Here is an 18,047-nt window from a genome sequence, read left to right as displayed (position 1 = left end):
GTTCCCTCAACAAAAGTCCTTTGATCCTGCTGCTCACAGCGTTGTTTCTAGCGTGTTCATTACTTGTCCCAGTAATAAAAACATTTCTTCACTCTATTTCTTGGTTGTGTTTATTGTGAACCCCTCACATTCAGTTCCACCATGACAAGGTTCTCCTTCCTTAGTGACAAACCATTTTCATAAGGGTGTGGAACTGAATTTGTGTGCAAAGAAAGCCATTGATTTTGAACTTTTAAGAAGCCTGGAAGTGGTAGGCAGTACATTTTTTCCCGAGGTTTCCTCTTCAGTATAGTTCTTCTGAACTCAAAGGGCTTGTCAAGGTTCAGAACCGGTTTACCGGCTGCCCTGCCTTCCATTCTTGGCAGAATCTGGGATACTATGAACTATGAGATCAGCAAAAGTGAACCAAAGGTTTTGAATCAAATAAGCATCTGGGGTCCCCTTAATTCTTCTCTGCTGCCTGGAGATGCTTCCTAGCTCTGTCCCCGAGTTGTTTTCAATAAAAACATGTGTCATTTTGGGAGGTGGAAGGTATACCGTTTGGAATGTCTATTTAGCTTTTACGTTATCTTTCACAAGCCCCATCTTTCTACAAAAGTCGGTTTTCTGTTTTCATCTCTAGGCTAGATGGACTTGTTTCCAGCAGACACCAGCGCAAGGGTCAGGAAGGAACACAGCTCTGTCATTGGATCTCAGCCACGCCCAGGTCTCCCAGGCAACGGCCTGAGACAAAGCTTGCTTGTTAATCTGGGGTGATGGGTTAAATTCTAGGAAAGTAAAAGTGAGAATACAAAGGAGACCCACGTGGTACTGAAAATACAAGGGAGACCAGGTGGGACTGAAAATACAAGGGAGACCACGCGGGACTGAAAATACAAGGGAGACCACGCGGGACTGAAAATACAAGGGAGACCACGCGGGACTGAAAATACAAGGGAGACCACGCGGGACTGAAAATACAAGGGAGACCACGCTGTACTGAAAATACAAGGGAGACCACGTGGTACTGAAAATACAAGGGAGATCATGTGGTAATGCTAATATAAGGGAAACCTTGCCTTCTGGAGCAGCTTGGAGCGTCTTCAGCAAACCTAGCTGGTCGCTTAGATCAAGGAGGCTGCAGTCAGGATAGCAATCAGGATAACAAAGACTTGCTGCGAGAGTCTCCCTCAGGATGCTGGCTTTAGCACCCTGGCAGAGACCCCAAGAAGGTAAAGCCAGCCCTGTAGCGGGCTTCAGAAGCCCAGAGACACTGTCCAACGCCAAAATTGCAGCGACTGAGCTTAGAAATCACTTTTGTATAAAAAAAATTCTATTTAATAAAAAACAACTGAACTAAATAACTATTAGCAATTGCTTCAGAAAAAAATTAGATTTATCCTATTTTATGTATAAGTGTTTGCACGTGAACCACTCGTGTGTCTGGTGCCCATGAAAGTTAAAAGACATTAAATCCCCTAGGACTGGAGTCACGGATTGTTGTGTGCCACAGCTGCCTGGTTGAGAACCCAACTGTGGTCCTCGGAAAAGGCAACCAACGCTCTTAACAGCTGAGCCATCTCCAGCCGCTGGATTCACAGACCTTAATGGACTTTTATTTGTCAATCCTAGAATTAGATGGCACCTCCTTCCATAAAAGAGAGTAAGCGATGGGCTGGACAGAAGAAATTTTTCTTAATTTAAAAAGATTATATGTGTGCGTGCATACATGTGCCCCGCATGCCACAGAACTCTTATGGAAGTTAGAAAGCATCTTTTTTGAATTGGTTCTTGCCTTCCACCTTTATATGGGTTTCAGGGTTTGAACTCAGGTTCAAAGGTTTGCACAAGTACTTTTATACACTGAGCCATCTTGCAGGCTCTCGTTCCAAGGGGCTGGATTAATGGAGAAAAGGGCTGGAAACACACAAACCACAAACCCAAAAGGCAGGTTAGTCACTTCAAAGTTACTTTCCTTGTAAGAAACTGGGACAGAGACAAAACAGGAAACTGGTTGGATTATTTCAAGGCACCTCTTTTGCATAAAGAATTAGACAGAAGAACAACCGCTGTCACGTGACTGAAACTGGCCGTTATCTCTGTAATTTTGGGTGTGTGAAAGATCAGAAGCATGGCTTAGAGTCATGTTGGTCAATGTTAGTATGGGCCACTCTGTTTTGATGTACAGATCTGGGAAGACGCCCGGTCAGAAACAGGGCCTCCTGTAATCTCCGTTTAAGAAAAGTGGCAGGCAGTTCCTAGACCTGAAGTGGAAAAGCTTGTATTGCCCTGGCCGATGTTAGAAAATAAACAAAAAGGTTGAGAAATTGGGCACACTGGAGTAAATACTCAACGTGGGACCAGAAGAAACCAGGAAGCATGTGTGAGAGGCAGGCCCAGAGGACATGTGATTTTTGAAGGCCCTCAGGAGTGTTTAGGAGAGAGTGGTGGTAATATTTGTAAGCAGGAGAAATGGTCACAAAGTGGGGGTTATTAATATTGGCAAATATGGGAGGCCATTTATTTGGATTGAGCTCATGCACAGACCAGGCAAATATGAAAAGGGGTCACATGCCAGAGTTCTACATCCCCAAGATGCTTCTCTGGATGTCCATGAAATCAGGGTTAGAGATAACAGACAAGGGCCTGGAACAGACCAGTTTCAAAGGGAGTCATAATAAAGTTCCCTCAGCCCAGACCCCTTCAGAAGCAGCGTAAGGCTGGGGTGCAGGGCACGTGCCCGGCCCAGGGGTTGACCTGTGTCAGTGTGCCGTGTGACCTGACGATGACCAGTTGGGCATTTTATTGTTAGGTGTCCCTGCCCTATGAAAAGGAACTTCCAAGTGCCCAGTCTGACTTTTTCCTTTTGTTTTTAAAGCCCCTCTGTGTCTGTAACGTCCACTTCTGCACAGCCCCTCAGAGCCCTTATTCTTTTATGAGAGTAAGTATTGCCCAATTCTAGAATTGAAAATAAACTCAATTAAGGTCTCTAACGGATGTAAATTTTACTGTGACAATACCCATGGTGATGGTGCCCTTCTCCCTACATGGGTAACTGAAGCCAGGGGGTGGTACTTACTTGCCAGTCGATAGGCAGCCATAATTACTGTAATGACTAGCAGGATCAGAGTTCAGCCAAGGAGGCTTGACCACGGGTGTTTCAGAGATGACAAGCAGAGCCCTGAGTTCCCAGGCACACAATTAGTGGGCAATCACTGTGGTGGTTAATCTTCAGAGCTAACTTGGCTGGCTTAGGAGTCACCTGGGAGACACACCTCTGTGTGTGTCCACGAGGGTGTTTCCAGAGAGCTTCACCCGAGGAGGGAAGATACACCCTGAGTATGGGTAGCTCCGATGGAATAGAAAGCAGGAAAGGATGCCAGCCCTCCTGCTCTCCGCTTCCCGGCTTTCTCAGAAGTGAAGAGACCCTGCTCCATGTTCCTGCTCAGGAGCTCTGCTTTGTCCTCGAGAGGGACTGAACCTTCATAAACTGAGCCAAAACAAACTTTTAAGGTGTGTGTGTGTGTGTGTGTGTGTGTGTGTGTGTGTGAAGTATTTTGTCCTGGCAACAAGAGGAGTAAAGAAAACTCACAATGAAGACACTCGCTGTTTAGCTTCTGTGGTCAAACAGGCAAGAATGGGACTGCAGGGGGTGGAGCACTCCAAATCAAAATCACCGTCCCTTGCTTTCTGTTTCAGCCTGGGCCACTCTTCAGAACTGGGCCACACTGACTAGGAGTCAGCTACAGGAAAGAGAACCCTGCGATGTTAGGCCAAGAGTGCAATGATCTCCCGTGCCCACCCCTTCCCTCACATCCCCTCCAAGCTTTGGCTTGTAGCCATTTACTTGGGGGATTGGATACTGAGGAGAGGGGGACACCAGGCGTCTCAAAGGCTGTTGGACACAGTCTGGAAGTTAAAACTTAACTAACTATGATCACTGGCCTCTCCTATGAGATTGGAAGCCATGGAGGCCAGAAACTCAGTGAAGTACTACCGACAAACTGGCTCACACTGGAGAGAGAAGGGCCTGGAAGCAGCCAACAGTGAGGAGGAGCTGGGCAGATTGGCACATGCCTTAATCCAGACAGGAATCTTTGCTCTTGTCTGGTGTTTGTGGTATAGAAATGTCTGGTGTCTCTTATATCTGTTTAAGGTATTGGCAGAGTAGAGGACAAAGTTAAGTTTAGGGGGAAAAAAAATTAGGACCAGGGAATTGTGACCTGTTTAAGGTGGATCTTTCAATTCGGCTCCCTGGAACTCACAAGAATTTTGGGGGTTTGTGAAAATAAAAGTTTCCTCACACCTTTATTACTTGCAGGTACACACTTTAATAACTTGTATTTGTAATTTACTGAAATTTGTTTGGTGAGGCTGTACTTTTCAACCGACAAAACCTCTCAGTTGTCAAACTGCATCAGAGATCTTTGAGAAGGGTAAAATTTTACTTGAGTTATTGATTAAAAAATGATATAGAACTTACTTGGTTGGCACCTAGAGCTATCCTCAGGGTCCTCCATGGTCTCTGGGGGTCCTATTTGCTTTTTGCTGTTTAGCACAGGGCCTGACAGGCTCCAGAAGATCCTGTGGGCTAAGAAGTCTGTAGGAAGACAAGCCTTCCTTGACCTGAGCAGCTAGGCTGTTGATTCCAGTGATTCTGTCCACTGTCTGGTGATCTTCAGTTTAGATGAAAGACAGTTTTGTCCAGTGGTCAGCACTTGGCAGTTGTAATGAAGCGTGGATGGACGTTGTTCTGTGCCCATTTGTCTTCTGTCTTCTTTGGAGGAAATAGAGTGCTGCTGCTAGGAGCCAACCTGTCTCTTTTTGTTATTCCCTTAAGCAGTCTTCTGTGAAACAGGTCACCAGTGGCTCTTTCTTCTCAAGGAAAAGGTTCTAAATTAAGTTTCTAATTTTACACCCTTTAGATTACGATAAGTAAACTCCAGGGATACCTTCAAGACATCTTTCCTAGAACCACAGTGGAAACCATGTAGTTTTGTTTCCCTTTCTTTCTTCCTTTCTTCTTTCTTGTCTGCTGTGGAATAACCCTTCCTGTACACTGCGAATATATATTACTCTCATTGGTTAATAAAAAGCTGACAGGCCAGTAGCCAGACAGAACGTATAGGTGGGAAAGTGAAACTGAGAATGCTGGGAGGAAGAAAGGCGGGGTCTGGAGATGGAGATGCCAGTCAGCTGCCAAGGAAACAGGACACGTAGAAAATGAGGTAACAAGCCAAGAGCCACATGGCAAAGCATAGACAAGAAATATGGGTTAATTTAAATATGAGTTAGCTAGTAATAAGCCTGAGCTATTGGTAAAGCATTTATAAGTAATATTAAGCCTCTGAGTGATTATTTGAGAAAAACTGCAAGAAAGAAACATCTGCTTACACTTCTCCTCCTCCTTCTTTGTGTGTGTGTGTGTGTGTGTGTGTGTGTGTGTGTGTGTGTGTGGAGAGAGAGAGAGAGAGAGAGAGAGAGAGAGAGAGAGAGAGAGAGCAGATGCTCAGATGCCACAACTCATGTGTGGAAGTCAGAAGATAAATAATTTGGAAGAATCAGTTTTCTCCTTCCTCTGTGAAATCCAATTGTTGATCTCAGGTCATCATGCTTGTGCAAAAAGCACTTTTACCCACTTAGTCGTCTTGCCAGGACTTGTTTATCAACAATCACATCCTCTTTGTCCACAGATTTAAATCTGCACCTTCTCTAGCCAAACGTCACATTTCCAAATCTTCCCCCTCTGCTTTATTCTTACTGTAAACCTGGTTATGAACAGCAAGCAACATTTATACCACAGCCTGAATGCCATGCTATCTTGAAATTTCCTTAACCAAGTTACTTATCTATTATATTAAAATTTATCCTTTGTAGTGATTTGAATAAAAATGGACCCTATAGACCCATATGTTTGAATGCTTGGTCCCCAGTTAATGGAACTGTTTGGAAAGGATTAGGAGGTGTGGCCTTGTTGGAGGTGTTTCATTAGGGGTGAGCTTTGACGTTTCAAAAGTCCTTACCAGGACCAGTCTCTTGCTTTATGTCTGCTGCCTGGGGACCAGGATGCAAAGCTCTCCAGAGCCATGCCTGTCTTTTTACTGATTATGGGCTAACCTTCTAAAACTGTAAGCAAGTCCCCCCAGTTAAATGTTTTCTCTATAAGAGCGGCTTTGGTCATGGTGCCTCTTCACAGCAATAGAAGGGTAACTAAGACAGCGTCCTACAATGTTCCAGGCCATAGACAAGATGTGGACAAATTCTTTGCCATAATGTTGTATGAATGGCCTCTAGGCCAATTCCCAATGAAATCCCCATTCCCTTATGAACCCTCATGAGCTATCTTTTATCATTCACACTTTAAAAATTATTTTCTTATTTTATGTGTATAAATATTGTGTCTGTATATACATTTATGCTTGACAATATGCCTTGTGCCTGCAGAGATCAAAAGAAGGTGTCAGATCCCCTGGAACTGGAGTTACAGACAGCCGTGAGCTGCCATGTGGGTACTGGGAATGGAACCTGGATCCCCTGGAAGAGCAGCCAGTGCTCTTAACCAGTGAACCATCTCTCCGGCCCCTATGGTTCACATTGTAATTATCATCCTGGTTTTCCAAGCTCCCACCAGAATTACTCAGTAAGCTCTACTTAGAATATTCTAGGCCTTCTCTGACTTGCATCTCCATTTTCTTCTGCCAAAGCAGCTCCAAAGCCCTCAGAATTACACGGTCAGTCTTAGTCCTAGCCACATCCCCTCTCCTGATATCAATTTTCCAAGTTGGTGCGGGAGAATTACCTGTATTCTGTCAATCATATTTTAATAAAACACTGATTGGCCAGGCAGACAGTATAGGCAGGAAAGCCAGACAGGAAGTAGAGGTGGAGCAAAGAGACTGGGAGTATTCTAGGAAGCTCCCTCTGTCACTCCTGTGCAGACCACCAAAGAGGCAACATGTAACCTGTCCAGCTGAAAAAGGTACCAAGCCATATGTGCTAACATAGATAAGGATAATGGGGTAATATATGTTATAAGAGCTAATAAGTAGCCTGACCTAATGGGCCAATCAGCTTATAATCTTATGGAGTCTGTGAGTGATTTTCTTTGGGGTATGCCGGTTGTGGGGTACCGGGTGGGACAGAAACCCCAACAAGCCGGCCCTCATGCTACACCAAGTGAGTTACTTTTGCATCACTGAGGCAAAATACAAAATCTAAGACTGATTGGAGGAAAGGGTTATTTTGATTCACGGTTTTAGAGGTATCAATCTGTCACGGCACAGAAGGAGTTAAAGAACCACTCGCAGAATGATGGACAGGATGCAGAGAGAAGAGCAGACTGGCAACCTGGTATAGCTTCAAAGGTATATCCCAGTGACCTACCTTTTCAGCTCCACCCACCTTCCAAAGTTCCCACAACCTCTTAAGATAGTTAGATACCAAGTGTTCTAAACATGAGCCTGTGAGGGACAGCTCGTAATCAAACCATAGCACTTGTTTTTATTAGCAGTCTTCATTTTTCCAAACTTCCTAGACCAGAATCTTACTTTAAATGAAGCAATATAGCCAGGCAGTGGTGGTACATGCCTTTATTCCCTTCACTCTGGAGGCAGAGGCAAGTGGATTTCTGAGTTCAAGACCAGCCCCCTCTACAGAGTGAGCTCCAAGACAGCCAGGGTTACCCAGAGAAATTGTATCTCAAAAATAAATGAGTAAATAAATAAATATAAATAAAAGGAAGCAACTGAAGAGATTCCTGTTTCTGATCGGTCTTCCCGAATGCAGAGTGCGGATGCTGCAAGGGGGTAGACCACCTTCAGAAAGTTGAGTGTTCGAAACCCCAAAGAGTAAAGCCACCCAGAGATGTGGCAGGGGAGCGAGACTCTGATGTCACATCAACAGATGTTTGTACAACATTGCCTTTGTGCAAGGAGCTGTGCCAAGCACCAGGTCTACAGAAACATTAGGTCTGGTTTGTGAGGTCTGTGAGCTGCCAGACAAACAGCCAAGAGCCAGCTGTGGTAGACGCTAAACTAGGGTACAGGTCATCTCTAGGCGCTCTCAAATTTGGGGACGTTGGTATTTACTCACGGTTGGGTAGCCCTGACCTTTGACTTGTTTCCCTAGGAAGAGAGAAATCCTCTGATCTACTGCCTACACCCACTAGACTAGGATGGGTCAGGACGACTACGGGGCTGCTGCCACCCAGAGACTGCAGGCCTGGGCCAGGCCTGTGAGAGTGTGACATTCTGGAGGCCTGATGTCCCACTGTCCAGTTGGTAGCCTCCTCAAACCTGCCTGGAAGGAAATGTACTTCAGTGCATATTTTAATCCTGAGTTCCTTTTATTTTTTTCTAAAGGAAACAAAAAAAGTTTATTTATTTATTTTTTTTTTATTTTTGAGACAGGGTCTCTCTGTGTAACCCTGGCTGTCCTGGAACTCACTATATAGGCCAGCCTGGCCTTGAGCTCACAGAGATTCTCACACCTTTTCCTCCCCTGGAATTAAAGATGTACACTAGCGCTATCATCCCAATTTATTTTTTTAATTAAAATTTTTTAAAATTTATTTCATGTGAATGGGTGCTTTGTTTACGTGCATGCCTGTAGACCATTTGAGTGCCTGGTAGCCCATGGAAGCCAGAAAAATGTGTTTGATCCCCTGGAACTAGCGTTACAGACATTTGTGAGCTACCATAAGGGTGCTGGGACTTGAACGCCAATCCTCTGAGGAGCAGTAACTACTCTTAACTACTGAGCCATCTCTCCAGCTCCCTTTAAATTTTTTGTGTGTATGTGTGTGAGTGTGTGTGCATACGTGTGTGTGCATGTGCGTGCCTGCATGTGTGTGCATGCGTGTGTGTGCATACATGTGTGCATGCTGTGCTTGCATGTGTATGCGTGCTGTGTGTGTGCATGCCTGTGTGTGCGTGTGCATACGTGTGTGTACATGCGCGTGTGTGCGTGTGTATGTGCGTGCGTGTGTATGTGCAGGCGTGTATGTGTGTGCTTGTGCATGCGTGTGTGTACACACATGAATGAAGGTTCTCACAGAGGCCAGATGTGTTGGAGCCTCGACAGCTGGAGTTACTATTGGTTGGGAGCAGCCTTGATGCTGGTTCTGGGAATCGAACTTGGCTCCTGTGGAAGAGCAGTACTGGTAGAGCTGTACGCGTTCTTGACCCCCGAGCCATCTCTCCAACCTGAAGCTAGGCTGCTATCAGATGTACTTGTTGTCGGAGCACTTTTTGTTATTTTAATTATAGAAATGCTAAGTCCTTTGATGATAAATCCCAACAGAAGCATAATGTAGAAAACTGCACCTCAATGTCTCCTCTTACCAACCAGAAGTGATAACACAGAGGTTTCTTGTGATTACTTCTAGAACATTTTTAGCAAATGTGACCATCAGGACACATGTACACAGATGTATGTGGCTATATAGACTCGCAATTGACCATATCCCATATCAGAGCCTTTATTTTCTTGTCTTATTTAAAAGCGTCCATTACAGATCTTTCCCATCAGCCTGGGTAATGGCTACAAAGATAAATTTCACTGCACGAGTGTACTATAATTTAGTTAATTACCCATTTGCCATTTGGTAGCTATTTATATTGTCTGCCTTTTTTTATATAATAGTATGTTATAGGGGATGTAATTATACACCCAGCACTGGGCACTTCTACAAGTAAATCAGATGACAGATTTCTAAAAGCGGAACTATAAGGCTTAATTTTGGAAGATGCAGCCAAACTGCTGTGCACCTCCCTCCATTTATTTGAAACTGATAGTATATAAACATGCAGGCTTTCTTCTATCTAGGACCACCCTTGGGTCTGAGTCCCAGGCTGCAGGAAGCACATTTGAAACTCCCCTGGCTGGGTGTGTCCTTCCTACAGGGAAGAGGCTCTCTGAGGTGAAGGGGGTCTGAATACACAGAGTCTGCACCCACCCATCACTCAGCCATGCCGTAGGTGTCTGGCACTCTGGAATTTTCTTCCGGAAATGCCACAAGTCGACTTCTACCTGTGCCTCTTTCCCGATTCATCCTCCTGGGTGTGTGTGACTGGCACACTCACTCACAGGCCCCAGGCAGCCAAGGGGTGACCAGATGGCTTGGTCATGGTGGGTTGTATACTCAGGAGAGGCAAAGACAGCTAGTGTAACCTTTGGCTGGGAACTGGGTCTTCACATCCTACCAAGATCTGATACAGAAGTTCGAGAAGTCAAAACATCTCAACTTGAGTATTTATTTGGTGTTGTGAAATGGTGTGTGTGTCTGTGCTGCTCCATTGTTTGGTTTGTCTTTTGAGATAGGGTCTCACTATGCAGCTTCGGTTGGCCTGGAACTTGCTATGTGGGCCAGGCTAGCCTCTCCTCCCAGAGACCTTTAGTCCCTCCCTTGGGTAATGTAGTCCAGCTTTAAAACACTAGCTTCCTGCCCAGGTCACCTCCAGGTAGAACTCTAGACTTCTTCCTGCAGATGTATCAGTATTTCAAATTAACACGTTCAAACTGAACTCTGCTATAGCCTGGAAACAGAGGTTACTCTGTCCTGCAGTCACTTCTAAAAAATCACTCAGAGGCTTAATATCAATTACAGAATGCTCAATCTATAGTTCCGGCTTATTCGTAACTAACTCTTAAATTTAAATTAACCCACTTCTATTCATCTATTTATTGCCACATGGCCCATGGTCCATGGCCCCTCCATTCACTTACACGATCCCTCTCCAAGTCCTGTACCTCTCGCTTGCATAGGTACTTTTATATTCTTTCATTAAAGAACGTCTTAGCCCGCCACGGCTGCTGGCAGGTCTGCCCGGCAAGCCTTCTTTTCCCTCCCGCACTTTGGCGGGGAGGTAGGGGGGAGACCCTCGCGTCGGCGCCCCAGTCCACGATGACCTGAGAGAAGCCGAGGAAGGTGTCCATGCGGCCATCTCCGCCATCCCCCCCCCCCCCTCCAGCTGCTGGTCTCCGAGGGGAAGGAGCACCGAGGCGGTGACGGCGACGACAGCAAATCAAACACAAATAGATTCATTATCTCCATCCCCCAACCCTGTATCACCTGTGCCTTTGAATAAACAAACAGGTACCCCAAGATACGAAACCGTGATCCCTAACCGCATCTTCGTAGGAGGAATTGACTTTAAGACAAATGAAAATGATTTAAGAAATTTTTTTTTCCCAGTATGGGTCTGTAAAAGAAGTGAAGATTGTTAATGACAGAGCCGGAGTATCCAAAGGGTATGGTTTCATCACTTTTGAGACTCAAGAAAATGCACAAAAAATCTTACAAGAGGCTGAAAAACTTAATTACAAAGATAAGAAACTGAACATTGGTCCAGCAATAAGAAAACAACAAATAGGATTCCTCGCTCCAGTATAATGCCTGCCGCTGGAACAATATATCTGACCACGTCGACTGGGTATGCTTACACTTACCACAACGGCGTGGCTTACTTCCATAATCCAGAGGTCGCTTCTGTCCCACCGTCTTGGCCTTCACGGTCCATATCTAGTTCTCCCGTGATGGTAGCTCAACCGATTTATCAGCAGCCTGCATATCACTACCAGGCCCCGGCACAGTGTTTACCAGGGCAGTGGCAGTGGGGGGTTCCCCAGTCCCCTGCCTCTTCTGCTCCATTCTTATATCTGCAGCCGTCCGAGGTTATTTATCAGCCGGTAGAAATTGCACAAGATGGTAGCTGTGTCCCTCCTCCACTGTCTCTGATGGAAGCTTCCGTCCCAGAGCCGTACTCTGACCATGGGGTCCAAGCAGCATACCACCAGGTCTATGCTTCCAGCGCCATCATACCTGCACCTGTGATGCAGCCTCAACCAATTAAAGAACCAAGGTTACATTCTGTGAGAAGAAGCTTTTCCCATCCTTCATCTGTGGCTTTGAAACCTCGGTACTCTCGAAGCCCACACTTTCATCCTAGGAAAGATTTCAGAGCAGAGGACTCAGTTTTCACTCCACCCTCCTGTACTGACTTTGTTAAGTAGACTCTTGGGTACCTGTTCTGTCCAGAATAGGAAATAACTAGGCTGCTGTGTGGTCTGGTAACAAATGAGGTTTGGGATATGCTTAAAGTTACATGGTGTTTTTTTTTTTGTTGTTTTTTGTTTTTTTTAAAAATTTTTAAAATCTTAGTAGCCAGAACATGGGAGATGCAGAGCTAAACCATGGTTTCCTTCATTAACTCAAACACTTAGGTAATCGAGAGTTGTAAGCCATAGCAAATGGCTGTCTTCAGCTCACAGCACGATCTCCATACGGAACCACTCAGAGTCCATTCTGTAAGTTTCAGATTTGTAGACAGATCTATGCATATATAAAACCCTTAGCAGCAGACCAGTTTTGTAATATGGTGGAATTTTTAAACTCCATCTTGTGAGGAGGTGATGCACAAATCCTAGTTTTCACACTGTTCTGGTTCACTAATTGTGTGTGCTTTAGCTAAAACCAAACATTCCAGCTCTACTTACGTTACAGATTTTACACACATTGATATAAATATCTCTGTGTTATAGAATATAAAATATCCACTAATCTGCCATATTATGGCCATGTATTGTATACTATACACGGTTACTATAACCAAAATGACACTATCCTTAAATGTTCTTTAAATTGATCTATTTCTGACCCTCTTCCGTCATTCACACATGAAGTAGAATTGTCCATAGGGCACAGCACTTAGGGAATGTAAGTATTCATAGTTACATCACATCAGAGTCGATGCTGTCAGTGTTTATCTTTCATTCATTTGGTTCTTTGTGAGGCTTATAGGCTCTTAAAACATGAGAATTTACCCATAATACAATTTTATATTTAAATACAAAGAAGCTATGATTGCCTGCTGGTGTGGAATGAGAGAAGTTTCTAAAAATTAAAAAAATATGCCACAATAATTAAAATTTTAAATTAAAAAATTACTATCTTTTAAGTCAGTGCTGTTTACCAAATGTAACTTATTGGAAAAAATTATTCCTTTGATAGACGGAAGCTATTAGTAAAACAATAGATTATATAAATCAGCAGTATTTCAATAGACTACATGGAAATTTATAACTTTAGCACAATACTTCTAGGAAATGCTAGAATTTCAGTATTTTAAATGTATATCTACTCCAAGAATTAATACTGTCTTGTACTTCTGCTGAGAAAGAGTAAGAATTATAAATAAAAAGTTCTTATAATATCAGATATCTTATAATATCAAAAGTTCTTATAATACCCAATAATTACTTGAAAAACTTTTTTATTCTGTCTCATAAAGGATGATGAATATACTCATGGATGTACATATATATTTGTGGTATGTAATCTTAATATTTCTGGGCTAAAGTACATACGTCTATGAATAAAATGTAATAGTAGTGTTTAGTAGATAGGATCTTCTTTCCTATCTTGTTAAGACTATTTTCTTTTGCTAGTGTTACTTTGACAGTAACATGCTATATGTATTATTACCAGAGCCCTAACCAAAATATCATGAAACAATATATTTAATACTCATCATACCTGTTTTCAGTATATATTTTAATCCCGTATATATTATTCAATCTTATTCAGTGAATAACAGGCATTTTTCCCAAAAGCCTGAGAGTAATTGTATTTTGCATTTTAAAAAAACTGAAAGTGAAATGTTTTGTTAACCAGTTTAGTTCAGGCAATTATGCTCTCCTAAAATATCCTGTACTCCCACATCACTTTCACTCAATTCTGTAAAGATTATATGTTATTATATTTCTCTCTGTACACTGTAAAGTGTAAATTGGAGGTAACATGAAAATATACTCATGTAAGCTCTCAAAAGATTAAAAAAAAAAAGAACGTCTTAAAACTAGATATCGAATCTACTCTTGTTGTCTAGGTATAGGTGTGGCCCTCTGCTCCTTCTATACCAAGTCTTTATCTAAAACCGCCTCACCATCCTTTCATCTTTGGCAGTTTACTCACAGGTCTTCCTTTAGTTTCTCTGTGCAACAGCCCTGGCTGTCCTGGAACTCACTTTGCAGTCCAGGCTGGCCTCGAACTCCCAGAGATCTGCTTGCCTCTGCCTCCCTAAAGGTGTACGCTACCACGCCTGACAGAATTTATAATTCTAAAGGAGAGAATTTGCTGCAATACTTACCTTCTTTATTTATTGTGTTTATTCTCTGTCTCTCTCACCAGAATTTTAGTTGCAGGAAACACAGCTTCATGTGTTTCTTCCCGCTGTATCATCAGCATTTGAAGAAATGCCGACAGATTGGCAAGTGAGCAATGAATTTCTGTGGACTGGGCAAGGCTCCATTATGGGTGAAATAAGAGAATTTGTATTTGTGGAGCCCAAGAGAAGGATAGCAGGATGATTGGAGACCAAGATGGTGGAAACGGAAAGAGGAGGAAGTAGTGCATCCCCCAAGGGCTCCTAGCGTGGGACAAGTCCACCGTTAGCTTTTGCTCTAGCGTAGGACGGCAAGTCCACCATTAGCTTTTGGCTGAGACATTCTGCTGGTAGATCAGGGCTACCCTGAAATGGGCAACTAAGGTCACTAAACATTGGCTTTAAAGCACGGGCTAGGTTCCACCAAACAGCACAGAAAGGCAGGAGCTGGGCAGAGCAGGGTAGACCAGAGTAGACTTCGAGATGCCCCAAGATTTATGATCTGCTGAGCATTGTGGCTCAAACTTGTAAGCACTGCTACCTGCAAGGGGGAGGCAGAGAATCACTGGAGCCCAGGAATTCAGGGCCAGTCTGAGTTATATAGGAAACCCCCTTCCACACAACCCGACAGACAGACAGATGTGTCATCTAGACAAGTCCTGTGAGCGGTGTTCGAGGGCATGCGGAGCTCAGTGGTAAACGGTACAGGCTGTGTGGTTCTAGGGACCGGGTGCTTGGCAGTAAGTAGAGGGATAGAAGTGTCTCACCGAAGAGGCCATAAAGGCCTGACTCACCTACCAACTGGCCCTGCCAACCAAGGTCTGCTGTCATCAGCTGACCTGCGCCTTTAAGAGTTTCCCTGCCTTTCCAGAGCATTCTTTTGACTTGTATCTCAAAGACTTTAAAGGGCTGTGTGTGTGTGTGTGTGTGTGTGTGTGTGTGTGTGAGAGAGAGAGAGAGAGAGAGAGAGAGAGAGAGAACATTCCTTTACCACCAGTTCTCCTTGCTGTCTAATGACAGTTACACGGATGTACTCTTGTCTCTTGGTTCCAGGCCTGCCCTTCTGTTTTCTTTCTCTTTGCATTTTTTTTGTTGTTGTTTTGTTTGTTATGTTTTTGGTTTTTTGACAAGGTCTCTAGCTCAGGTTACCTCAAATTCACAATATAGCTGAATCTCTTATCCCCCCTGCTTCTGCCTCCCTGAGGGCTCGAGTCTGAGTCTGGGATTATAGGCAAGTACTACATGCCTAGTTTATGGGGTACTGGGAGTTGAACTCAAGGCCCTGCACATGCTAGGCAGATACTGATGGTAGAAGGTACAAAATAATCCCACACTAGTTCAGAATTACATACAATAAAGGGTTATTTATTTAGGGGAGACTCACAGATCACTGTCCTAGATCACAGTCCTCTGCACAAATGGGGAACAGGAACCGAATATAGCAGCCGGAAGTTATCACTAGAAGCAAGAGAGCAAGCACATGCTTCACAGCTGCATTTATAGTATAAGAGACCACGTCCAAGTGGGCTGGTATCTTAAAGGCTGTTGGCTGAAGGAGCTGGTGTCGCTCCCACAGCAAGATACTCTACCAAATGAACCACTCAAAAGATTTTTAAAACTTAGCCTGGAGGGCCTGGAGACATGACTCGCTGGTTAAGAGCCCTTGCTGCTCTTGTGAATGGTCCAGGTTCAGTTCCTACACCCTCACAATAGCTCATCATCGTCATCATCATCATCATCATCACATCATCATCATCATCATCATCATCATCACATCATCATCATCATCATCACATCATCATCATCATCATCACATCATCATCATCATCATCATCATCACATCATCATCATCTGTAACTCCAGTTCCAGGTGATCTAGTGCCCTTTTCTGGCCCCCATGTGCCCCAGGTACCAGACTTAGGTCCTTTGCTAAAGCAATAAATACTTCTATATTTTAAAAATGTATATGAGTGTTTGCCTGGATGTATGTTCTCCATGTGCGTGTCTGGTACATACAGAGGTCAGAAGAGGGGACTGGAGCCCCCAGGACTGGAGTTATCTTACTGTTTCAGGTCCACACAAAGTTGCTACACTCGGATTCAAGTCTCCTAGGAGAGGGGCAAGGTGATTTCGGTTGCTCCGCGGAAGCTCACTAACAGCTGCAGCAACTACAGGCACTTGAGGGCTTATTATTTATCTAAAATGTTCAGCATTATCGCTGGCTGATACCGAATTAGGCTATCAGTTCAGTATAGAACCTCACTATTTTCCGGTTAATGGGGAGCTCCACCCTCTGGCCATTTTGGTTCACTGCAGTTTCTCTGGAATGGGGGAAACTGCTGGGAGGAGCTACTGGTCCCCTTCCAGACCCTCCTGTCTACAGAACCCGGGAAGAAGAGGCACCAAGCAGGATTTAAAAAAAAAAAAATCACAACTGTAAGCAATCTTCAGTGTTACTCACGCCTACCACGTGGTTCTGTAGGCTGTATGGAGGAGGTTCAGGGGAAAGAGTTAGGACAAGATCCTTACAGCAACTTCCCTTGGTTCTGGGAAGTTCAGGTCACATGCACCCAAGGAGGAGGATGGAGTTCCTCAGGATCTTGTTCCTCTGATGTAGGTACAGGGGTAAATCACTTCCCTTTAGAGAATTTAAGACCTGAGTGAAACAGAATGGGAAGACTGGGCTCCATAGTCCCCTTTCTCCAACCTCCACACCTGTGCTCTCAGGACTAAGGGCAAGAAGGAAACCTTTGCTTTTCATCTCATTGACCCCAAGAAGAAGAAACCCTGGGGAGAACTCAGAAGATTGAGCCCATGGATATCTCTGAAAGCAGCTCTCTCCAGGGTCCTATCTTAGCATGACTGCTGCACAGGAGAAAAGATACTTAGTCAGTTTAGAGGCAGAATCTCCAGCAATACAGGTTGGTCTCAAACTTAGTTGTAGCTGAGGATGACCTTGAGCTTTTTGTTTTTGTTTTTTGAGACAGGGTTTCTCTGTGTAACAGCTCTGGCTGTTCTGGAACTCACTCTGCTGACCAGACTGGCCTCAAACTCACAGAGATCCACACACCTCTGCCTCCCAAATGGTGGGACTAAAGGCCTGAGCCACCATCACTCAGGTGACCTTGAATTTCTAATCTTGCTTTCACCTCTTGAGCTGGGGATTACAGGCCCGAATCACCACACCTGGTTTCCTGCAGGGCTGGTGAGCACAGAGTTCTCTGCTGAGGTCTGAGACCTTCACTAATCTATGTATATAGAGATATAATTTTAGAGGGAAAAGCATTTGGTTTCCCCTAGAATGTTAATTCTACTGTTGTGTTCACGGGCACGTCATGTGCCAGTCATTATTGTGGCTCACAGTAATCACAGCTGTAATACTGCTGACAGCTGCCCTACCCCAAATAGCTTGCAGGGCACCTTGCAGCACTATGAAATCCAGCCAGCAGGGAGGAAGCTTCATGGTCAGTGCCAACTTGATTTCCCAATGTCCTGGGATCAAAGTGTGTGGTGTCTTCAGCAAGAGGATCCTACCATCAAGTGAGAAAGGATATTTTAAAGCCAGTTACTTATACTATGAAACTACTGGAATATTGGTACTCAAAGAGTTAAAATTTTCTTAGCAATCTCATGCTGGAAGCAGAGAAAGCTGAAACTCTGGTGCCAGCCAGAGAAGGAACTATCAGTGACCGCCTTAGTCAGTGTTCTATAGCTGTGATGAGACACCACGACCAAGGCAACTCTTATAAAAGAAAGCATTTAATTGGGGGCCTGCTTATAGCTTCAGAGGTTTAGTCCATTACTGTCATGGCAGGAAGTGTGGTGGTGTGCAGGCAGATGTTGGAGAAATAGCTGTGAGCTACATCCTGATCTGGAAGCAGAGAGAAAGAGACGCTGGGCTGGGCAA

The 18,047-nt window shown here is 44.2% G+C and overlaps 1 pseudogene; it reads left to right on the top strand.

Moving 5' to 3' along the window:
- The first annotated feature begins 10,935 nt into the window (after positions 1–10,935).
- LOC146895621 (protein boule-like pseudogene) lies at positions 10,936–12,077 on the top strand (annotated as a pseudogene).
- The last annotated feature ends 5,970 nt before the right edge of the window (positions 12,078–18,047 follow it).

This window comes from Myodes glareolus, chromosome 2, assembly GCF_982192425.1.
Source record: "Myodes glareolus chromosome 2, mMyoGla1.1, whole genome shotgun sequence".
Taxonomy (NCBI): Eukaryota; Metazoa; Chordata; class Mammalia; order Rodentia; family Cricetidae; genus Myodes; species Myodes glareolus.
This window is presented reverse-complemented; position numbering and strand designations above follow the sequence as displayed.